General features: G+C 36.0%; 1 pseudogene; it reads left to right on the top strand.

Annotated features, from left to right (window-relative positions):
* Positions 1-507: 507 nt before the first annotated feature.
* Positions 508-2,498, top strand: LOC149193876 (long chain base biosynthesis protein 1 pseudogene; annotated as a pseudogene).
* Positions 2,499-26,559: the final 24,061 nt, after the last annotated feature.

Below are 26,559 nucleotides of genomic sequence, written 5' to 3'. Positions count from 1 at the left end.
ATAAGTCTAGAATAGAAAATTGTGTTCATGTGTACAATGCAATGATGGGAGTCTATGCTAGACATGGTGTTAGAGAAAAAGTGGAGGAATTGCTTCAGCTGATGCAGTCCAGGGGTTACAAACCGGACCTTGTGACTTTCAATAATTTGATTAACTCCCGCACCAAGGCCAGTTCTCTAGGATTAGACTACTTGGTGAAATGCATAAGGCTGGATTGAGGCCTGATGCTATTACTTACAATACGTTGATCACTGCCTGTGTGGCAAGCAACAATTTAGTTGAGTCTTCTCTTCAGTTGAGTCTTCTCTTGTATGTGATGCCTTAAGCTCTTCTGTGATCTTTCCATTAGATGCCTCCTGTCTGGGTACTTCTGTAAATTTGGAGTCAGAGAATATCCATTAATTATCTTGTCATGAGGAGCCATCAAACCTGCCTCTCACATGACCCTTGCTGAGAATTGATACAGAGCAAGAACTAAAGGTTCTGGACTTGGACTTATGAGATAAGATGAGCAGTGGATTACAGATAGGCATTATGGATTTAATGAATCATCTGACTGGGGCATTGGATGCCCCCTTTGTTGGAGCAGTTGTCTTTGGAGTTCATTTTGATGGGAATTTAGTTGTGGAAGCTTTACTTGTGGCGGTAATTGTTTTCCTGTTGTTTCAAATGAGTTACCAGCCTCAAAACGCCCTCTTACAAGAAAGGAAATTGATCAGTTGTGTGATGAATGGGTCCTGGAGCCACTACATCCAGCCATTACAAAGGAGATGGAGATCAAGCCTCTAGTTTTAGAATGTGATGCAGGACCATGTATGATAGTTAGTGGTAAAGAAGTTATTAATCTAGCATCAGAAAACTATCTTGGGCTAATAGGATAACGGAAGATAACAAAGCCATGCAATGCAGCTTTAAAAAAAATATGGAGTGGGATTTTGTGGTCCTCGTGGCTTTTATGGAACTATTGATTTCCATCTTGACTGTGAAGCCAGAATTTCAAAATTTTTGGGAACTCCAGATTCAATTCTCTATTCATATGGGCTTGCAACTACCTCTAGTGTAATTCTGACATTTTGTAAGTGAGGAAATATAATTATTGTCAATGAAGGTGTGCATTGGGGAATTCAAAATGGACTTTTTCTTTCAAGAAGCACTATGAAACTATTCAAACATAATGATATGAAATCCCTGGAAAATAACATAGAAGAGATTGCGTTGGAAGTCAAACGAGTTAAAAATGTTATGAACTCGTGATTTATAGTAGTAGAAGCTATTTATCAGGTTGAAGAGAAAACCATGGAGGGTCAAGTTACCAAGTTAAAATTTGGACAAATCTTGCCTAAAGAGGGATATTTGAATCAATGAGTTGAAGGCACTCATTTCTGGAGGTAGAAGTTCCAAATTTGGGCCTTTATTGAACGATTTGCTTTGCTGGAAAAGGGGCGACATATCATTATCTTACCCTGGACGAGTTATGTTGGACAATACTCACTAGTGATTGAAGGTATATGCTAAATAGGGGTCTAGTTCCTTAACCAGAGGAGTCTGCACTCATTTTATTTGACTGGTTGAATACCCTATGCTTGTTGGGGTAGTTGTGTACCTTTTCTGAAGAAGTTGTGGGCACTTATCTATCTCTGCTGGGTATTATTTAAAAGAGGAATGGCAATGACATACTTGGAGTTGAGTACCTTTTTCATTGGCTAGGTGTGAGGCATTCTTTCAGAGAAAAGACCAATATATGGGCAAGACATTCGAACTAATGAAAACTAAGAGAGTTTTTTGAGTTATTGGGAGCTGGCATAAAGTGTTGGACCTACGTATTATCTCCTGGCATCATATTTGTCAATCCAAATACGAGAATGTCACCACAAATGGACTGAAATTGTTGTATGTATATTTTCTAATGGGTGTCACTAAATATCAGAATTCAGGTCAAATGGTTCCCTTGGATGAAATTATAAGATTGAAAGAGAAGTATAAGTTTAGAGTATTGGTTGATGAAAGCAACTCATTTGGTGTGCTAGGTAAAACTGGAAGAGGTCTTACAGAACATTATGGAATTCTAATTCAAAAAGTTGATATTATCACTGCTAGTATGGGGTATGCTTTGGAAACTACTAAAGGCTTTTGTACAAGAAGTGCAAAAAGTTGTTGATCACCAGCGTCTTTGTGGTGCAGGTGACTGCTTTTCTACATCCTTGCCACCTTGTCTAGCAAGTGCTGCAATTAGAGAAATTGATGTTTTGGAAGAAAGTCATGAGCTTCTTGTCAGATTAAAAGAAAATGTTACTCTTATATGGAACAGTTTTTCACAAGTACGGGGTCTAAAAGTTATGAGTAATGCCTTGCCATCGTTGGTCTTTCTGCAACTGGAAAATACATCTAGTTCATTTAAGAGTGACTTAATGTTGCTTCAGGAGATTGTTGATCATATCTTGGAGCTGGATTTGAATCGACGTTTATATGGGGAATGTACTGATAGACATGTATGCTAAATGTGGGAATTTAGAGAATGCGCATCAAATGTTTGACAAAATGTCTCAGAGAGATGTGGTTTCATGGACAACAATTATAGTAGGAAGCACAGTTAGTGAACCCAGAAAGTGTGTATCTATTGTTTGAATTATCCAAAAGGAAAAATAGCACGCAAAATTCTATTGGATACATAGATATGTTATACAAGCATCTACCCATGAGTTGGCCATTAAATTTCTACTAGCAAAGAATTTTAGTATGTTGAAGTAAGTGCATAGGGCCTATAAAGTCTCGAAGAGTTGAAACTTAGCTCCGATACCACATGTGAGGCTCCATCCTAGGGTCCTCTAACAAAAACTAAATTTCTCTAATTTTAAATACAATAAAATGGGAAATAACTTATTTCTAACTAAACATTTAATTGATGATAATTTACCATTAAAATTTATTTCCCACAATTAAATAGTAAGCATTTCATTTCAATCACTTACATGAGTAATCTATAAACAGAGGAATACTTGTTCTGATAACCTAGTTGAGATGCCCCTGAGCTCCTGATCCTGTTGGGATGCTCCTCTTGACTACCGACTGGATTTACCTCCCAGCCAACTAGGAAGTATTTCCTAGCCCAGGAAACCTCCATAGGTTCCCTAGCCCTCTGAGCCCAAGTCCAACCAAATGTAGTGTGTCCAAGTTAAACAAATACTCTCCTTCTCTCCCTTCTCTTTTCTCCACCTTCCTCTCAAAACAAAATCCTCCAAAACCACAACCAAAATGAAAACCAAAACCAAAACCAAGACCAAGGATCCCCCTCTCCTCCCATCATCCTTCCCCTTTTATGCCCCCTTCTCTTCTCCACCTCAACCACCTATCATTAATGTCATAACTACCCCCTCATCCTTACATTTGACTTATCTTCTCCCAAGTAAATTTGAGAGGACATTTTTGGGATGAGATATGAATATATAATTTGGTAATTAATTGGAGAGGACCATGTCTTCTCCCAAGTAAATTTGAGAGGACATTTTGGGGATGAGATATGAATATATAATTTGGTAATTAATTGGAGAGGACCATGTCTTCTCCCAAGTAAATTTGAGAGGACATTTTGGGGATATGGATATTTAAATTGGAATAAATGGAAGGAGACCATATCCTATCAAAATTTAAATTTGAGGAGGTAAGTTGGGAATTGAATAATAACAAAATTTATATCAGTAATAAATTTACAGTTTCACCAATGTAGGTATGTACCAATATTTCTTGATAATTATAAGTCAATATTTTAAGGTAATTTAAACACTAGTAAAATTTGCCTGATAAGATTAATTAGGGAATTACAGCTTGTGAGCTAACGATAACAATAATTTTCCAAGTTGGGCAGAAAGTTGGCTCATGGAATCAAAAATAAACCCAATCACACCATTGGTGTGTGGGCCAGGAGTAGGTTTTGGTGGGTCAGTGGAAGGCCTAGGAGCATTGGGAAGTACTTCATAAAGCATACCTGACTGTGAATAAATTAAATCCAGTTGTTGGGCAGCTAAGATAGCTTGCTCCTCAATGACAACTCTAAACATGGACACATATTTGGTGATTTGAGGTCTTAAGGATCGAATGAACCATTTACACAATATCTCATCAGGAAGCTTGGTTCTAACCAACCTCTTGTGATGGTGCCACTCATGAATATGATCATAAATAAAGGTGGCATAATGTTGTTTAAAGTTAGACAAAAGGTTGGAATCGATGTCATACCTCGTAGGCAACTGGAAATGGGTCAAGAAAGTTTGGGCCAAGGATGAAAAATCATTATAAGATGTGGTGTCCAATTCAATGTACCATTTGGCAGCATCTCTAGTTAATGTATGTTGGAACAAGTGTAATTTGATGAAATCATCCACTAAAGAGTTTGACAAACACCACAAATGGTAAGTGGTAATATGGGTGGATGGATTCTCTCCAGGATTTCCTTCAAATTTGGGTATATCGGAGTGTAATTTCGCTACATATGTGGCCACTAGGGATCATGTCTAATGGGGTCATTAGTAAACTTAGCCAAATCTGGTAAATCAAGAGAAGATAAAAACGGATTATGAAGTTGACTAAATGGGTCTTAGGCAGGAGAATTACTCGACCAACCTTATTCTCTCCAGCATATAAATGATGTGGGCGAGGATGGGTGGTGAAAGTATTTTTCCCTCCAGGGTAAGTTTCCGCAAAGAGCAATGGACCCCCGAGAGCATGTTTGATGATGAGGTTGTACCTAACGAGAAAGGATGGACTGACCCAAGCAGTAGCATCGACATAAGGATGGTAACTCATAGAAGTGACAGTACTAGTAGCAAGGTTTCCCTTAGGTAAACTAGCCACTTGAGGAAAAGTGATGGAAGTTGGCGTCCCTCTAAACAACAAATTATACCAAGCTTGTGACATATTTGAAGCATTTGTCCCCCAGGCTGGCTAGGAGCAATAGATGATCCTCCCCACGTATTTCTAGAAGTGACCATGATTATTTGAGGAAAAAGAATCGTAGGTTGGGAAAAACCAGGAGTAAACATTCCCGACCCTACTGGTTGACTAGGATTAAAAACCATAGTCATCATGGATGAAGGAATAGACATAGAAGCACTAGGGAAATTTGTAGGATCCATAGATGAGACTCGTGGAATGTACCAAGAAGATGTGAGAGGCATAGACAAAGAAGTAGGCATAGCCACACTAAGTGGTGGAAATGATAACATGGCAATTGATTCTATTGATGCAGAGGGTAACGAGGAACTAATCTCCTCCATAAGTAATATAGATAAAGGCACGTATTTGTAAGTAGGTGTTAAACCATTTGGGTTCAACTGTAGTAACTCTAGTCCCAAAGGATTGGTCAAAGGTGGATTAGCAAGAGACACTAGTTGTCTGACAATGTTTCAATAAAGATCAAATCAGTACCAGAGGGCCCAAGTATAGATTCCACAACTATGGATTGTTCTAAGTCTTGAGCACCTATAGACACTCATTGAGTAGAAGTGACAAGTCTACCTCATTCAAGAGGGAAATCATGAATATGATGTGACTGACAGTGACTTGGTTCAGTTAGGGTGAATAAATGTAAAGTAACTAAATTAAGTTAGTGCAAACAACCCTAAGGCCAAACTATTGGACTCAGACCAAACAACACACACTAGGAACGTCTTAAGAGGTATTTATACACAAACTAAATACAAAAAGTTGGTGGTGGGACAATTTTACTAGCGACCTGCTTCCTATCCCTTTTAGCTATGAACTCAGTCCAAGTGCCCTTATTAGCCTCAAGGCACCCCTTGAGAGGACTGAGAGAGTATGTCTAATTTTCGTCCCAAGTATAGAGAAGATGAACCCGACCCTGCACTTGTGTATGAGCCCTAAAAATATTGGCCACTAAGGTTACCACTAATAATAACATGTCATGGGGGGGACAATTGTCAACCAAATTCACATGCAAGGGGAGGATATCCAAGTATGGAACCCCCTTGAGAGTTTCCTCCCAAGTGGCCCCCAAGTGCTACAATAAAATGCTAATAACAATGTTTGTAGTACATGCAGATTTTTCATTCCCCGCCACCCGAAACTAAGCGAAATGGGATATTTCACTTCACTTAGCCCAAGTGTGACCTCGTGATTGACCCTCGTGTTAGAAGGGCTTCCCAGACCACACTATTGCAAGTGGATTTATCTCCCTACCGCAAGCTACTAAGTTGGTTTTGTATTCTTGGAGTAAGTTGACTCACACACCTATCTCCAAGACCCTAGCCTAAGCTAATGTTGGTGTAATACCTGTAAAAGGAAAAAGACGAGTCTAGTTGATTTTATTATTGTGTTGATTTTAAATGGTTTTTGTTTAGATAGTTGGGATGTGGCATGAAACTTAGATGGTGTGCATGACTCTTGTTAGTAACTTTGATGCAACTATATGCAAATTCTTCTTTTCACTTCGATGAATTCTAACTACAGGAGGGTAAGATTTTTTCACAACACACCAATGCCTATGAAAATGCTCCTGTCACTAGATATTTTAAATGAAAATCCACAAATTTATAAAAAAATTAACCCAAAACCAAACCAAAAAGGCAAAGCAACCAAAAAGAGGCCAAAGAAATTCCTAAGCTAGAATGCAAAGAACTTCAAAAGTGTCAAAGTTGGAAATTAAAATCCAAAGAATCAAGTACTAAAGAAATCAAAGAGAAAGATAAAGGTAAAAAAGGAAGGCAATGTCAAAAAGCTAGGGTTGTAGCACAATGACTCAACAAGGGTCAATGTTCTACGAAGGTCAAAACTAAACCTTAGAGGTAGGAAGGTCTAAACAAGATTAAATGGAAATGGTAACATACAATCAAGACAAACACAATTAAACTTTTCTAGATGAAAACTACACAAACAAACACAACACCATAAATTGTGGTACAAACAAGAAAAAATAAAGGAAAACACTCAAGTAAAAGTGACGAAAGCCAAACAAAGGAAACAAGGTTTCAAAACTGAGATGCAGAATAGACTTAGATTATCACTCATGTAACCACACAAATCTTAAAGGATGAGATCTCAAAATGAGGACACTAGCCCCAACCAAAGCACAAAATACCTTCAAAGAACACCTTGAAGAACATAAGAAATGGAAGACCCCAAACATAAAAAGAAATGCAACATCATATTAGAGATGTAGTAGTAGCTAGTAGCAACAATAATAACAGATCCATAATGGAACATAACATACTAGATAGGAAATGGTAGATCAAAAGCCAAGATGCAACAAGAAACCCTTTCAAAAGTAGACACTCAATTCGAATCAGATAAATCAAATAATACTGGATCTGGAAAAAAACCAGACATTAGGTAGAAGGAAAAAAGAGATCATATATGAGGAAGAAAGTTGCAGAGAGAGATTCTAAGTTTTTAGGGTTATAGGCTCAACCGCATGGAGGATTTAGGATCAATTCATTTATAATTACATGGATGACATAGGTAAGTAATGGTTGAAAATACATAACTGCATTGAAACAGTGCAGTGCTTGCAGTTGGAAGAAAATTTGACTAGCTAACTTCAATTAGTTGTAAAATCCTCAGACGAAGTCCATTTTCAGTGATTTATTTTTTTCTTTTGGATGAAATTTTGAGAGAAATCCATATCTATGGTCAATTAAATCAAATTCTATACAAAATTTTAGAATTTTATTTTAAATGCATGATTTGTTATTCTCTCATATAAAAAGAAAACAGAAAAAAACTCCAAATCTAAAATCAGATCAGATCTAAAGCAAGTCAAACCAATGGAGATCAAAAATAAATCCAAACAACCACAAAGAACTCAATGGAAATAAGAAAAAAAGAAAAAACACAAAGAAGAAGAGGATATATAAAGACAACCAGGGAAAACTCTCATTAGAAGCACCAATTCTATTGTCGAAAATTTCACACACAAGGAGTTATTGTTTTGTAACACTATGGCCCTAACAAAGTTACTAGAAAATAAATTAGATGACCAATTCAATTACATATGTAAAACCCAATCTAAATTCCCAAGCAGTCGGTCATGAATGTAGCCCCTACACTAAGGGTTTGAGATCACACCTGTAGCCCTCGCAAATCGGTTAAGGGTGTTGAGTTCGATGTAAAAATTCTATGCTCCAACCAATATATCTCACCTACTACAATAGATCTACTACCTACACACATGCATCACCAAACAAAGACCACAAATAACCTTCTGTAGAAAATTGTTAGCTTAAATAAACATTAACATGTACAATCAACCATAAGCATAAATTAATATGAAGGAACATGTAATTTCATTAATCATGAATCAAATGGTACAATTATTCCTTCAACAAATGAGATCCTCTCCTCAAGCTTGTAGCATGGTCTCCTCTCCCAATACAGTAGAGCTCTCGTGCTATAGTGTGGATACTTGATATAACCCCCTTTCCTCTTGGTGAGATTATATAGGCTCATTCTATCCTTTGGGAGAATGTATCTAGACACCAAGGGGCTTGAGAAGTTAGGAAACTTCTAGAATAATGGACCCCTAGCCAACTCATACACAAGTGGGACAAGTTGATCTCCTTGGGAATGGAAAACACTAGAAATCTTTTTCACAATTATGAGCTTACCTCAATTATCAAATAGTTATTATCTCATAATTATAATATTTTGGAAAAATAATTATGAGAATTTCTCAATTATGTAATTTAATCCTTTTAACATGGGATAAATATCACATAAGTAAAATAAAAGGTGAAAAGGGTATTTTCATATTTTTGGTTTGCAGGCCAACTTTTTTTCTCTTTTGGGATCTTTATTTCCTATGGGCATGAGTTATACAAGTGTTCGTTTTGGTAGCATATTCATCATCTGAATGCCATATTCTCATAATCTAATACTTGAGTCCACTAAACATTTTTATTTTTCAATTGAATGTGATCAAGTAGACCTTTGTTGTGTTAAATTTTCTTAGGGCTATATTTTTCTTTGCTTTGATAATTTCATTTCATTATTTACATATTAAATTCACCTCACAACATCATAGCATTATTAGAAACATATGCAATTATATAGAAAGAACAATATAATCATCAATGCATCGAAACATAAAGTAATAATAGAAGAAGAGTATTGACACATAGAGACACCAAGATTGGTCAGAGACCAAGGCAAAACCCCACAAGGAGGAAAACCCTTTCAAATTATTCTTCTTATTAGATTGTCATAAAATGTTCAGCAAAGAGAGAGTACAATAATTCAATTCTTCATTCACAAGACTATCCAACAAACTAAACAAAAAAAATCCTAGAGATGAACCCAACAATAATACTAATCAAAATCATGATCTAGAAGCATGCGGTCAAAAGTCAGAATCTGACGTCAATTGTGAGAAAATCCCTAAGTCCTAGTTGCATGGAGCTAATGGTCATGCGTGCGGTTGAAGAATTCTAGCTGTAGGGAGATGCTTGTCATGTGTGTGGCTACAACCAAAAATTCCATGTTACAAAACTATGTCTACAAACCAAAAAACCTAATCTACACATGCGAGCTTCAGATACTGCAATCTCAAACTTTTAAGAGCCAATCTCCGTGAACCAATTTCGAACCTGTGTAAGCCAAACAAAAGAAGAGAGAAGAAGAAAATTATTTGTGATGATCTTCAAATGAAGGTCACTTGACTTGTCTTTATAGGCTTCCAAGGCTGTCCAATTTCTCTTTTGGGCTGATATGTCCTTTTGTGCACATGTGGATTTCCATATTAAAAACATATTTTTCCTTAACCAGATTAAATTCTTTCAAGGTCTAGGAGGGGTCTTTCTTGATGAAGAATATTTTCCAAAGGAGGGAATTGGTCCTTGAGCTTCCAAATTAACACTCCCTTTCAGCTAGGGGAAAATTACTGACTACAATGTATGTCCCATCATAAATATCTCGTCAACATCAAATATCGTCTTTGTCATCTATGCTCATCTCTACTCATATTTTCTCATCCATTCTTCTCTTTGCTCATATGTGCTCATCCTTGCTCATCTTTGCTTATCTTTTTTTATCTCTGCACATTCTTTCTCATCTCTTCTTATCTTTTTTTATCTCTGCTCATCTATGCTCATATGTTGAACACTCTCGAATATAAAATAAGAATAATTTGACATTGGAGTGGAGCCAAAGCTACCACTGTCTATCCATTTAGGAACCACTGCTACCACCTATAATCCAATGACAAAGAGGAAGGTCCTATGGGACACTCTCACATCATGTCTACAACAATGGGGAAGGTCCTATGGGACACTCTCACCCCAATTCATCTCACATAGGGAAGGTCCTATGGGACACTCTCAACCCAATTCATCTAACATAGGGAAGGTCCTATGGGACACTCTCACCCCAATTCATCTCACATAGGGGAGCATTTGGTTACCACCCCAGATCGAGAAATAGGTGAGATACCACTTATCAAGCAAGGATCACAACCATCCCATTGTGTAATCAATGTACAAGATAGCACTTGCTATATGAGGTAAGGATCACAACCATCCTATTTCCTGTTGATCCTCCTAGAATTGACCCTTAAGAGTCATGTGATATAACACCTACATCATAATTCAAGCTTGGGTGAGATACCCAACTTACCAAAGGTAAGGATCACACACCCCCAAGCCTCCTCAACACATTGTCCACATGGGAAGGGACAATCCCAACAAGCTCGACTTTTGGGTATGAAAACAACTAGGGTATATTATTGATTTGAGGCTTTCGCGATCTATACTTTGTGTGGCGTTATCTTCCAAAGTCATCGCATTCATGTTTTTGGAATCGACGTTTCGAACCATCCTCTATGGTTCATCATCAGGATAGATCCATGAGTGAATAAGTCAAAACTCAATAGCATGAATAAATAATGGTGTGTGTAGGGTTGGGAATGAATGGTAGTCGACAAGATTGATAATGCTTAACACATTTTTAATTTTAATTTTAATTTTTAATTTTTGTTAATGATTTTAGTTTTAGTTTTTAATTTAATGTTTAGTTTTCTTTTAAAGTATTAAAATTTATTTTCTTTTAAATTTGTATTTCTTAGTTTTAATTGAATGATTAGATTAAAAATAAAAACAAAAACATATTAATTGTTCCTAATATTTATTAATGTTGATAAATTAACCTATTATTTTTCTTTTCCTTGCTTTCTTGTATGAATAATTAATTTTATTAATTTCAAGATTAAAATGAATTTAATTATTTTTATTTAGTAAGTTGTATAAAGTTATTTTTGGTTTCAATTGAATAATTAAAAATAATTAATATTTAATACATAATATTAATTAACCTATTACTTTTGCATGATTAATTAATTGAAATTTGATAATTACATTGAATAAAATTTTTATTAATCTTAAATTTATACAATTTTTATTAATCTTTTAATTTTATACCATTTTTATTAATCTTGTATAAATAATTAATCTTTATTAATTTCAAGATTAAAATGAATTTAATTATTTTTATTTAGTAAGTCGTATAAAGTTAATTTTGGTTTTAATTGAATAATTGAAATAGTTGATTTTCAATACATAATATTAATTAACTTATTATTTTTGCATGATTAGTTAATTGAATTTGGTAATTAAATCGAATAAATTTTTTATTAATTAATTAATTTTGAGAATTATAAAAAAAATTAATCTTTATTAATAATAATCCTTAAAATGTTAATGTTGTTACAAAGTTTTAGTGCTTATCAACTTTATTATATCATTGTTAATTATTATTAATTAATTTGTAAAGTTTCAAATTAGAATGGAATATGGTGATTGACAATGAATTAAACTAAAGTTTTAGTTAAAAATTAAATAAATTTAATTAGAAATTCTAAAATTATTCATACTTGATTTTAGTTTTTATTAAAATAATTTAATAAATTTTAGGGTTGGTATACTATAAGGAAGACCATGGAGGGAAAACCTAGCGATAAGAGGGCAGGGAGCATCTAGGAGAGGGTGGAATCAGAGGTTAGAGTGGGAATCCAATTATCACTTATTTTCCAACCATCATCGCAGTTAAGGTTGTTAGGGTGTTTTCCTATTTCGATAGCTTCTCTAAATTTCCTATGGTGATAATGATCAGTTTTGGCCATAACACAAGAGTTTTCAATGTAGATATGATGATTGGTTTTGTTGGAGTGCTTAGCCAAAACTGAGGTTTTTGAATGGTTATGCTTAATGTTAGCAACATGCTCTTGAATCCTAGTTGAGATTGATTGATTGGTCTCACCAATGTAGGATCTGCCACAAGAACAAGGAACCAAATAAACCCCTTTGTGGCATTTAGGATCAATAGGATCTTTTACCGATTTTAGGCATCTGCTAATGGTGTTCATAGGCTTGAAGGTGGTTTTTATATTGTTCTTCTTTAAAATATGAGAAATTTTATCAGTGGTGCCCAATATGTAGGGGAGGTGGACCTTACCAGCACAATCATCCATTGGTTGTTTGCTTTTGGGATTCTGTGCCTTCTTGAAAGCTTTGATTCCTTGGTGTCTTCTATAACCATTATTTTCAAAAACATCCATGAGATGGTTCTTCTCCTGTTCAAAATGATCATGATCTGAAATGCGAACAACCCTGGTTGCTAGAGTGTTGAGAACCCCTAGTTTCTGAGCAAGATGATGGTGAGAGTTGGCATGAAGGTAATGCTCAGTGTGGGTTTTCTTACGATAGACCTGGTGAGATATTGAGCCATCTTGGTTTCTCTTGATTAGGATGTCAAGAAAGGGAAGGCTACCATTCTCTTCTACTTCCATTGTAAACTTTATAGAATTAGATTGACTGTTAAGGTGCTTCAGGAAAATGTCTAATTTTTCTTTGCCATGAGGCCAAATAATATAAGTGTCATCGACAAATATTTTCCAAATCTTAGGTTTTAATGGGGAAGACTCAATGGATTTAGCTTCAAAATGTTCCATAAACATATTGGCAATGATGGGAGATAGAGGTGATCCCATAGCTACACCGTAAGTCTTCTCATATATATCATCTTTGAAACTGAAAAAGGTTGATTTCAGACAAACTTCTACTAATTTAGCTGTGTCAGGATCAATGACTTTATGGATGACTTCCATGGCTTCATCTATGGGAATGTGTAGAGAGATTTTACATCAAAACTCACCAAGATGTCATGCTGGTCAAGTTTTATCTGTTTGATCTCATTGATGAAGTGATTGGAATCTTTGACAAAGGAACTGGTGTTCCCCACCATGGGTATACTCTACTAGACCAAGATAGGGAGGAGATACCCAACTTATCAGAATGGACAAGGATCACGAACAACCAACTCTAGACCTATGCGAGCCAAACCAAAGAAGAGAGCAGAATAAAATGTTTGATGATGATCTCCATATGAGGGTCACTTGACTTGTATTTATAGGATTCCAAGGGTGTCCAATTTCTCTTTTGGGTTGACCTGTCCTTTTGCACACATGTGGGTTTCCATATTAAAAATGTATTTCTCCTTAACTAAATTAAATTCTTCCAAGGGCTAGGAGGGGTCTTTCTTAATGAGGAAGATTTTCCAAAGGAGAGAATTTGTCCCTGAGATACCAAATTTATATGCTAAGGTCTATTTCTACATATCTTTTGGAACTTTCAACTTTTGTTACAAAATTAGTCTTGGACCAATTTACAATAATTTCTACTTTAGAGGGATTTATCCTCAATTTGCCACCCCCTACAATATAGCTCAGGTATACAAAAGATGTTTTGCCAAACTCACCTTTTGACATCTTTAAGTACAATTTATCCATTCTTAATACATATAATACTTTCTTAAGCTACTTAACATGATCTTCCCAAGTCCTACTGAAAATAAGAATTTCATCTAAGTAGACTATGACAAAATCATCAATGAATGGTCAGAACACAGCATTCAACACCTGCAAGAAAGTGGCAGGAGCATTGCAAAAGCCAAAATGCATTACTAACTATTCAAATAATCCATGTTTTGTTTTAAAAGTGGTTTTTCACACATCACCTTCTAGAATTCTTATTTGATGATAACCACTTCTTAACTCTAACGTAATGAAGTAAGTTTCATTCTTTAATTGATCTAACAAGTCATCAATGTGAGGAAGTGGGTAACAAATTTTCACCATGATTTTTTTCAATGCTCAAAAATCTGTGCATATCCTCCATGATATTTCTTTTGTACCAATAAAATAGGTGACCCACATGGAGAGGTACTTGGTCTGCTGATCCCTTTATTGAGAAATTCATGAACTTTCTTCTCGATCTCTGCATTCTTTATTAGTAACATCTTGTACTTACCAATCTTAGGAACTGGGGCATCTTGTTGCAACTATATATCATGTTGTATCTTCCTTTCTAGAGGAAACCCTTAAAGTTCCTAAAACATTTCATATTAATTACAAATAACTTTAACTAATTAATATTTGAAATAGGATCACATCCTTTAAAAGCATTGGATTTACCAGTATCCTTAGCCCTTACAATCATGTGTACAAAGTTCTTTCTAGGACTTACGAGTCTCTTCATTTTCCCTGTGCTAACAAGAGATAGGTTAGTTTTCATGTGATGAGCTCTCACAATGTATTCAATTCCATCTTTGAAGAGATGGTACTTATTCTCCTCTCTATAGAATATGGATTTTTGGTGATAAAGATAGAAGCTTCCCAATAAAATTCCACATGCGTCAAGCAAAAGTACATCCAATTCATCCTCATCTATGAAGTTAGAGGAGATTTCAAATATGAATTTAGAGTATCTAGTTACTTGTAGTTTTGCATCACCACACACCCATCCTAAAAGGTAATGTTTTACATGAGGATTAGTTTCCAACCCTAACTTTTTAACAATTTCTTTAGTGGGATTTACCTAGGAATCACTATAAAAAAGTGTGTCAACTTTAGCATGATTTGTTATGGCTATAATATGAAAAATCTCACTTATTTTCCTTTCATCGTGTTCAAATTCAGAAATAGGAAGTTGAATAGTACATATAGAACTAGCATTAGAAGATGATATACCTTGTACTCCTATAGTTGGGATCTTTATTTTTTCACTTGAATCAAACATGAGATCTTGTTGAACTATGGCAACAGTGTCTTATTTCCCTTCTTTCCAAACTCCTTTGGTCTTAGTTTAGGATGAAACTTCCAACATCTAGCTTCATGATGTACTCCTTTTTTTTCCAGTGAGTACATGTAGGATTTTCACCCTATTTCTGGATCGTATATGCTTGCTTCCTTTTGTCATTTCCTTTTCCTTTCAACTTTTCCTTAGTAGAATTAGATGGATTCTTCAAGAAATCATCATGAACATTCTTCCCTCTAGATTCAAGTTGATTATCTTGAACACAAACTTCATCCAAGTTAGTAGGATTGAACATATGGATAGCATGTAGAAGATAGATATGAAAAACACCAATATACTTGAGAAGAGTTTCTTATGTATATAACGAAATACAATCAAAGCTTTCTTCCTAAAATCATGATTGTAACATTGAACACTTTGTCCCCTAGTTTGTCTTAATTTTTTCCAGTCCATTACGACTTCTTGCATGTAGCCTAACGGATAGAATTGTTTCCTTAATGCGGAAGTAAATTCATACCAAGAATAAATTACTTTACCATGTCGAAGGAAGTCTTCTTTAGTTTTTCTTTCCCACCAAGTGAAGGTTGTACCAGTCAATCGAAGAGAAGCAAGTTATATCTTTACATTGTTCACAATCTTCCAGATATTGCAATAAATTCTAGTTTCCTAATCTAATTGTCCAACTTCTTTGTGTTAATTTCATTTTCATATGTAGGAAAATCAGACTTAACATCAAGTTTTAACCAAGGTGATTTGGACGAAGTTTCTTGGAGTGTTTTTTTGGAAGAAGTTTTTCTTGAGCTAGAAGAAGAAGAGGAAGAAGATGATGGAGATGGAGGAGACTTAGGAGGATCACCAACTCCTTCAACTTTTACATATGGTCCACTATCATCAAAATTATTTTGTTTGTGGTACAATTCCTCCACCATACCTTTCGTTGTCAGGAATGCTTCATGTAAATCCTATTCTTAAGAAAAAGGGTTTTCTCCTCTTAGCGATGCCATTTCTTGCCTTTGAGTTTCTCACCTTGAACTAGTTAATGGGTTGAATTCTTCCAATGATCCTTCTCCTCATTTAATCTTTGATTGAGTAAGCATCCACACTGGAAAATCCTGTCACATCTACTGTGATACCGAACTTGATCCAAAAATCTATGACTTGATTTGCATTTATCATATGCAGTTAGCTTAATAAGTGAAATAAAGACTATACTTGAAGAAATAAAGGTAGAAAAGAATGGGACAAGAATAAATCAGGTTGTTAATGGAGTTTGTAACAACATTGGGTTAAAATTTCATGCAATAAAAGTTAATAAAGGAAAAATAAGACCAAGGTCATGGGACACGTATTCCAAGATGAATGTTGGGCAAAGCACTATAGTGGGAATCACTTTCTGTTTATTAATGGCTATCGAAATTGACAAAAAAGAAGAGGCATTAATTGGAATTTATTTATTAAAATAAAGGAAAATATGAGAAAAGGAAGGTCAAGAGACAGATTTGCATGAGAGGGATATTATAAGGAAAAATAAGGAAAATGGAGAAACTAGAGACCTCAATAATAAAAAGGCTTTTGAGGATTAGTTAATAACATTTTTTAGTTTGGTTTTGGAATTTCTTCAAACAGAGAGAAGATTACCAAGAGGAGAAATAAAGTAAGCAAGCAAAGGATGGAAAAGGAAAGCAAAGGAAATAAAGGAGAAGGCTGAATCGACAACTTCAACAGGAGGATTTTGCAAGTAACAGGTTGCACACGTGATTTACTATTTGAGGTGTGAATGCATGGTCCATGCATTTGTGTATTTCGTTCATTTTTTATCATTGGCATGGGTTTTTCCTAGTTTGGCAATGGTTTCAGCCTTGCCTTTCTATTCCCTGGATAGCCATGGCGCGATGGGATTTATTTCTTGGTTGAGCTTTGGATTGCCGGAAGGTTTTGGAAATAGGTGAGGTGGTCTCAAGAAAATTCCCAAGGGTTTGGGGTGGATATGGTTTTCTCTAGGAATACCTCAATAGGTGGGTGGAGACAGAAAAATTCCATAAGGTATGGTGAAGAAATTCTAAGGCATTCAAGCTTGTTTTGGTTTTGTTATCTCTTGACTAGTTTTGGCGCGATCAAAGTAGTTTGAAAGTGGAGGTGGTTTGACCTCTGGATTCCCTTGGTTGATTAAGTCTTGGTTTATCCCATGAGATCACACATTCATGCTTGGAATATGGCACGGGAGTGATTGGCTGAAAGACAGATTTGGTTTAGCTCAATCTATGGTCAGGTGGTACATGGAAGTCCCTAACTTGGTTTGATTTTGCATGTTAATAAGAGTTATTTTCTTGTTGTGATTTATAAGTATTTGTACTTGTTATTACGTTTCTTTGATGGCAGTTTTTTCATGGTTAATATTTTGGTTATATGTTGGTTATAAGCATGGTTTATGATGTGCTCCACTTATGGCTCTTATTATGCTTTGATAAGTTAATGAATAGTTGATGAATGCATGGGCTAACTAGTTTTGTTGCAACTACTTGAGAGGGAATTAGACCTTCTTGGTGATTTTCAGCTAAAGTACAGAGTTTACACTCAGATATGCATTCATGACCTGTAGCTTACATGTTTACAATGTGTTTGAAAAAAATTCTAGTATATTCTAGTTATTCTAGGTTAAGTTTAGGCTTCATGTTTGAATGCTTAGCATTTTCGTTATGATAAATATGATTCTAGAGAGTTACTAGAAGTTATAGGTAGTGGTTTGGAGACTAGCCTAGAAAAGTGGCTCAAATCCTGGTATCACATGCTCTGAACTAGATATTTAGGGTCATAACTACATGGAGAAAGGCTTGTGAGTGTGGTTGGAGGCTCACAATCACATGTAGGTAGTGTCAAGGGTGTGGTTATAGGATTAGGTAACTAAAAAAGGGTTCCAGCTCAGGGATTGGTTACCTGGGGTGGTTGTTCAGCCTCTGAGTGATCTATGGTTCCTAAGGAAGGTCAGTAAGTCTCAGTTGTAGGTCCCACTTCCTTAACTTGAACTAGGAGGTCAAGTCATTTCATAGTGGTACTATGCTTCACATTTACCTTGAGGGCTTTTAAAAGCGGGAAAGTGTTGGGAGGTTGGTTACAGATTAGTATCAGACCTTCCAGGTTCAAACACTTGTATTGGATGGGTGAGATGTGATTGTTATGAATGCATGGCATTCATATGCATGCATCACAGAAGCTATGGTTGTCATGTATCTAATCAATGTTAGAGTGCATGATGTCGATAGGTTGATATGTTGGTGTCATTATGTGTGTGTGTGTGTGTATCATGCTAATATGGACTGATTTGTGCAAACGAGATAGCCTCCCCTAAATTTCACCAAGGTATTTTTGATTATGGTTATGTTTAGTTTATCTGCATGGTATGTTTGCATGAAGAAGAAGATCAGAGATGACAAGAAAAATTGTGGATTACAGTTCATGTGAGTCTCCTTATAGATCAATTGAGAAACATGGGGAAGAGTATTCTCTTGAAATAGAAGATACCTTAAGAAGTATGAAGGTATAAATTAGAAGTCGCAAGGAAAATAATAAGAGGATAATTCAGTCACAGGAAAGACGTGTCAAGGCTCAAGAAAAGCAAGATGAGGTCAATGTAGTGATCCTTCAAATCTTGTCATATTTGCAAAGACAAGGACAACCAAGGATCAGTTATGGATAGGAAGAAAGGAATAATGAGGCATATGGTAGCACGTATCATGGAGGGCACAGTTCAAACAAGGATAACATAATCAAAGGTGGCAGATGGATGGATACACCTGACAGGAGAGGTAGTGGTTATGGGTTCTATTCTAGTTCTGGTTCAGATAGATATCATGGTCATCATCGCTATCATCCTTATAGGAGGAGTTAAAGGAGGTACTTTCCTGATGAGTTCAAGAAATCCAATCCTTCTACATTTGATGGAGAGTTGAAGAAACTAGAGGATGCATAAGCATGGTTTCTTGGGATGAATAAGTTCTTTGAGCTACATGCTTATACAGAGAATATGAAAGCCAAGACAATGATTTTTAGTCTCTAGGGAAAAGAATACATCTGGTGGTAAGATGTGAAACATTTCAGAGGCATCAGGAAAAAGGAGTTGAGTTGGCATGAGATCAAAAGACTCTTCAAGAAGAAGTACTAGTCATAGAGATATTACAATGGAAAGGCCGAGGAGTTCTATGAGCTTAAGATGGGGTCTATGAAAGATGAAGAGTATAATACTAAATTTCTAGATTTGTTGAGGTGTGTGCCTTACCTCAAGAATGAGAAGACGAAGGTTCAAATTTTCATCAGTGGACTACCATTAGCATTCAAGGATCAGATTGGGTATGATGAGCCTCGTTCGTTGGAGGAAGTCATCGAGAAATTGAAGCACTGTTATGAGCAGTCAAAGCACAAGACTAGGCCTAAGTGTGACTGGAAAAGTAATGTCAAGACCAAAAGAAAATGGCCTCCAAAGAGGGAAATACCTCAGGATGAAAGTGAGAAATAAAATGTGGCTCCTTACAAGAATTTTAATGTAGTAGAGAAGGGACATGGATATCAGTCTGGAGAGTAGCAGAATAAGGGTAGTGGCAGGGAACCGTTGCAATGTTGGATTTATGGTAAGGATCATCACAAGGAGGATTGTCCATTGTATCAGGTTGGCAGACCTTAGATCTACAGTACTCAGGAGGCACAGATAGTTGGGGATGTTTGGCAAAGCATTCCTCGAATTTATGCAGCAATTGATAACAAGCAGGAAAATCACCATGCATCCATTATTGAGATCGAAGGTAACGTCTACGATTTAGTTGTTTCCATTTAGAATGATCTTAGATATAATTACAATTATGTTAATATTGACCCGGTGGATAAGAGTGTCTTGAGAAATGAAGTGCATGCAAAATCTTGGTTGGTGCAGTTGACTACAAGTACCAAGAAAATAGTTCATCATTGGGTGAGAGCTTGTGCATTTGAGTTGAACGGTATGTCTACATCAACACATATGAATATGATTCCTTTGGGTTCGTAGAGTATGCTTTTGGGTATGGATTGGTTATACCTTCACAGGACTAAGGCATATTACTATGAGAAGGCTATTGGGTAGTTGGATGATGATGAAGATAATAGAATTTTACAGGTTAAGAAGAAGCCTACATTAGTGAGAATGGTTACAGTTATGAAAGATAAGCACAATTTTAGGAAAGGGTGTGTATTATTTGCAGTTCATATTTCCAGTGACAAAGGTAAGGATGTTGATGTCTTGAAGAGGCATTCGATTTTGTAGCAGTTTCAAGATGTATTTCCAATAGAGATTTCATATTTTCCTCCTCATAGGGAAGTGGAATTTTCTATTGATTAGGTACCAAGAGCAACACCAGCGTCAAAGGAACCTTACAGGATGAGCATTCTAGAGATAGTGGAATTAAAGTTGCAGCTTATGGAAAATCTTGATAAGGGGTACATTAGGCCAACTGCATCACCTTGGGGTGCACCACTGTTGTTTGTGAAGAAGAAAGATGGTACTCTCAAGTTGTGTATTGACTGCAGGTAGTTAAACAAGTTGAAAATCAAGAACAAGTATTCATTACCACAAATTGATGACTTGTTTGATCAGTTGAAGAGAGGAACAATGTTCTCAAATACTTACTTGAGATTAGGATATCATCAAGTACGCATCAAAGAAGAGGAAATTTACAAGGTCACATTTCATACCAGGTATGGGCATTATGAGTTTGTAGTAGTTCCTTTTGGTCTTACTAATGCTCCAACTACTTTCATGTGTTTTATTAATAGTGTGTTGCGTCCTTATGTAGACAAGTTTGTGATAATATTCATTGATGACATATTAACATATTCTAAGAATGAGGAAGAGCATGCAGAATACCTGGTGGAAGTGTTGAGGTTGTTAAGAGAGCATCAATTGTATGCTAAGATTAGCAAGTGTAGTTTACTTCACACAAAATTTCATTACTTGGGACATGTTGTTTCCAAGGAAGGTATAGAAGTGGACCTAGAAAATATCATTATTATCATGGAATGGAAGCTCCTAGGAATGTGGATGAGGTCATATCATTCATGGGATTAACAGATTATTACAAGAGGTTCATCAGGTACTTCTCATGAATTTTCTATCATATTAGATCTTTTCAGCGTAAAGGAAAGAAGTTTGAATGGACTAAGTAGTTTGCAGCAAGTTTTGATCAGTTGAATCAGTTGCTTACAAATGCTCTAGTTTTGAAAATTATAGATCCAGAAAAATAGTTTGTGGTATGTACAGATGCTGGCAAGAGAGGACTTGGTGGAGTCCTGATGCAGGAAGGACATGTGGTATGCTATGAATCATGGAAGTTGAATGAGAATGAGTAGAACTATGTGACTCTTGATCTTAAGTTTACTATGATCTTTCATTCCTTGAAGATGTGCATGCATTATCTTATTGGAAGGAGGTTCATCTTGATGAGTGATCATAGTGGGATGAGTTATTTTATCAACCTAATCTAAATGTCACGTAAGCTAGATGGTTGGTTACTCTCAGTGAATTCAATTTCAAGATTAGGTATATCAAGGGAAAGGAGAATAGGGTTGCATATTCTCTTAGTAGAAGAGTGCAGGTGAATCACATTGCAACAGTTAATTCTTATGGGAAAAATTTGAAGGAGCAGGTCTTGCACGCAGGAAAACATGATGATAGGTACTAATAGTTGAGGCACATGTTACAACAACAGGTTGAAGGTGATAGGGATGAGGAGTTTTTTCTCATAGTATATGGCTTGGTTAGATTCAGGAACATCATTTATGTACCAAATGATAGTGAGCTAAGAAATCTTATCTTGACGAATTTTCATGTCAAGTTGTATTCAAGGCATCTAGGATATCAGAAGACATTGACAACAGTTAAGAAATTTTATCATTGGTCGAACTTGAAGAAAGAGGTGGTTGATTTTTTTGCGAGATGTTTGAACTTCCAACAAGTAAAATCAAAGTGAAAGCATCTAGGTTGTCTATTGCAACTAATTTTGATTCTAGAGTAGAAATGAGAGGTCATTTCCATGGGCTTCATTACAGGTTTTCAGAGGACATCAAAGCAACATTATTCCGTCATGGTAGTGGTTGACAGGTTAAGTAAGGTAGCTCACTTCATTGCAGTTAATTCTATTAATTTTTCCAATGAGGTAGCTAATATTTTCATCAAGAAGATAGTGAGATTCCATGGTGTTCCTAAGAAGTTGGTATTTGATAGAGATGCCAAGTTCACTTCCAAGTTTTGAAAATATTTGTTTACATGTTTGGGGATAAATTTGGATTTTAGTACAACTTATCATCCACAGACAGATGGAAAAACAGAGAGGGTCAACTTGATTCTTAAGGATATGTTGATGATGTATGTCATGCATCAACAATGGAGGTGGGAGGAGTATCTTCCATTGGTATATTTTACATATAATTGTTTGGTCAAGTTAGTGTGTCCTAAATTGCTATATTAATTATCAATCTGGGAGTCGTAAATTGATGAAGTGTGGCGCACTATATGTGCAAGACAGCATCTTTCTTACCTTTTTTTCGTTTTCAATTTTTATTTTGTTTTGGGGGTTTTTATCTTTGTTTATCTCCAATATGAATGGAAATCCTATTCCTGAGTTTTAAGAATACTCTAGAAGGCAAGTATGGATATAGATTTTAAGGCAATTATGTCCTCTATAATGATTTTCAGAACTTAACACTTCAGAGGGTCTTAGAACATACTAGTGATGAAATTAATACTTGAAAAAAAATGAAAATGTGCTGCTATTCAAATCAAGCAAGTAATGAACTATTGATCATGAAATCATTATCTCTGCTGCTGTCTAAATACAAAAAATGAATTAAGCTATTGCACTCAAATAAATCAAAAATTACATTCTAGTAAAATCAATTCACATCATTCATAGTCCGTTTCCTCGCCAGTTAGTCTAAGCTATGGATTTCAGAGATAATCGTCAATGATATGAGAAAGTTGATGTCTAATTGCAGAAAAGTAAAACTAAAATCAAATCACAACATTCATAATCCGATTCCTCGCCAGTTAGTCTAGCTATGGCTTTCGGAGATAATCGTCAATGACATGAGCAATCTGATATCTAATTGCAGAAAAGTAAAACTAAAATCAAATCACAACATTCATAATCTGATTCCTCGCCAGTTAGTCTAGCTATGGCTTTCAGAGATAATCGTCAATGACATGAGCAATCTGATATCTAAACTAACTACTAAAGCAAGTGAACAAGACTGGAATCAAAGCATAACTGGAATTAAAAAAAAACTAAGAAAAGAAAAGTCAGCAGAGAGGTTAATTCCATGTCACTAGTTATTACAAAAATTGCATGAAAAATGCCCAGGCCTACTCTGTCCTGAAACATACACACACTGATCAGCGTTAACAGCAATATACAAAGCTTGTAAAATCATAAACAGGAAGGAAATGTTAGAAATATATACACAGGTGAATAACTATAAAACATGTGCAATGAAAATAAGGAAACGATACATAAAAACTGTACAGCAACAACGGAAATGAAACCTCAGCATACAAGGGCCCTCTGCATAGCCTCGGTCAACAGGCTATCAATCCAAAATTACATTCACGCAATCATGTAGAAACAGAGTCTTCTCGTATATTTCAAAACACAGTTACAGCAATAAGACTAGTGTCACGGCACAGTGAACTTTGAACAGAACAATTACATTCAAAAAAGACTAACACTATGCGTATAGAAATGTGTTATTTATAGCAAAGGTTACATAACTATTTTCCTATAAAACTACGTGAACAGAGGACACATAAAAGACAACGTCCATGGATTTAGCATAATGGTTGCCGAGATTATTAAATCTATCAACTGTGGCTGTTGGATTCGCATCGTGGGGCAGTCTACAGCTGTCGACATGACCCCAAGGATCTAGGAATGGCCACGAATCCTTCACGTGCTTGAAGACAGAGTCCTGTTGCTGTAGGATTCCTCTGTTTGACCACCGCTTGACCACCGTTGACCACAGCTTTCCTTGATGAATCCGGCTGAACCAATAGGACCTGATCCATGTCCAGGTCATTCCTGACCTACCCACGTGTCCCGTTTTGCCTGATGACACCTGCAACCTGGAGTTTAACAAAAACAGCTGCGGAAAGTGGTTGCATTCCGCAGCTTATGAGCAAAATCTAAGTCAAACAGCAAACACAAGAACATAGTTAGAAAACCACTTAAATGCTCTTTTAGAATCAATATGCAATGATTTCTGATAGCTTATGGAGTACTGGTGAGGGAAAAAGTCTGGGAAAATGTGTAGGAGAGGTGTAATTTCAAAGCTCAACAATAATAATGGGTATCAAGATTCCTTGAATATGAGTCCATTTGAGGTTTTTTACAGGCATAGTTGTAATACTATTATTAGTGGGAGTGATCCAATGAACAAGGTATTGATTGGACCGAATATGTTGGCAAGGATGGAACAAGAAATGTAGGTTATTAAGAGGAATTTAAAGGAAACACAAGATAGGCAGAAGAGTTATGCATATCAACATTGAGCATTCAAGGAGTTTCAGGATAGGGAACATGTGTACTTATGCATCAAGCCTAAGACGATCTATTTTAGGATTGGATCATGATATGGAACCTTGTTATTGTGGGCCTTTTGAGATTCTTGAGAGGATTGGACTGGCATCATACAAACTTGCACTGCCTCTGATAGTGAAAGTTCGTGATGTTTTTCATGTTTCATTACTTAAGAGATATGTTTGGGATGTTGATCATGTGATTGACTAGTCTGCATTACAAGTGGAACCATAGGGAGAATTCCAACCAGAAAAACAATGCATATTGCAGTGGAAACAACTCATGCTCCAGAACAGAGCAATCAAACAATTTAAAGTCAAGTCAAAGCACTTTGGTCTCGATCAAGCTACATGAGAGATGGCTTATCAGATCTGGGTTTTGTATCCTTCATTATTTTCTGGGTCAAGCAAACAATTTTTGATATATTTATGTACATATGTATATGTTGTAAGTACTATGATTAGCTATGCTATAAATCTCCAATAAGAAGTATTCATGTTTGTCATGTTGGTCATGGTTTGCAGTAGTTGTTCATTCTAAAAATTGCATTGAGCTATGTTATAAAGCTCCATAGTTAGTTTTCTTTTTTTCAGTAGCTTTCTAGTTATATGTGTCATAAAACACTGAGGATGTTGTTCCCCTAAGTAGGAGGGGTTTGTAATGGACCTGGGTTAAAAGATCATGTAATTGTAACACCCTCCTCCCACATATACCCAAGTAACCATCCAACCAGGGTAAACATGTGACGAGAGGCTACTATGATATGATTCAACCTCCTACGTGACCTTACGGAAGTGGAATCTATGTAAACACATCAAACATACCTTACACATTAGAAACAACATTCCCACGAGCCATCCCAACTACTCAGGTATCATGTCCCTAGGTCCCACTGAGTTTTTAAGTTATCAAACCTCTGGACATTCCCATATTATGGGCATGCTAACGTCCATAACTTGGTGTAAATTCTAGAATCCATTAAACACATGATGACACGACTAATAAACCAAAAACTAACTCCAGGACTAGGCCTGACCATCCCCAACCAGGACTGACATTTTGTCAAACACTTGGCTTCAATGCAATCTACATATCTAAACAACACATTTAAGCATAGGGGTCCCATAGCTATCTGAAAATATCTAAGAAGCATTGTTTCGTTATATAATCAACTGCATTATCATCTATTAGGTCATAAATACATTGTTCATTCATTTACAAGTAAAAACATGATGAGAGCCATACATAGCCACTATCATAAAACATGCTTATAACCAACATAATAACAACAAAAATATCAAGGAAATCACAGCCATATGATCCACATATAAACTAGTACAATACTCATAGAAATACAAAGAGAAATAACCTCATATTGATGATGCCAAATTCAAACACGGGATGGAACTATCACATTCCACCTGACCATAGAATGGCTGAACCAAATATCTCTTCAACCATTCACCCCCATGCCATATTCCAAGCATGAATCTAGGACTCAAACCAAAAGAACCAACCAGGGCATCCCAAGGCTAAACCACCTCACCCTCATCAATAGAAACCAGGCTTCACCATAATCCATCCAAGATCACTAGGTCAACACAATAAACATGTAATAAAAGGCTTTATCATGATCTCCACCCAATCACCAGGCCAAACAAGCATGGATGCCACTTGATTTCTCCACCTACACCGTGAGGAATTTTCATGCCTCCTAGCCTCTCATGCTTTACTGCAATCCACACCAGATCACTAGGCCCTAAACCAAGATACTAGTCTCTCAGGCTGTACTGCAACCCACACTAGATCACCAAGCCCTAAAATGAGACCCACTCTCCAAGATTTACCACATATTCCAACTCGGTATTACTAGGCTCAAT

Source organism: Pinus tabuliformis, chromosome 2_2 (genome assembly GCF_031772625.1).
Source record: "Pinus tabuliformis cultivar Carrire ecotype Pingquan chromosome 2_2, CPIR1, whole genome shotgun sequence".
In the NCBI taxonomy this organism is placed as follows: domain Eukaryota; kingdom Viridiplantae; phylum Streptophyta; class Pinopsida; order Pinales; family Pinaceae; genus Pinus; species Pinus tabuliformis.
Note: the sequence above shows the minus strand (reverse complement) of the source record. Positions and strands in the feature narration are given on the sequence as shown.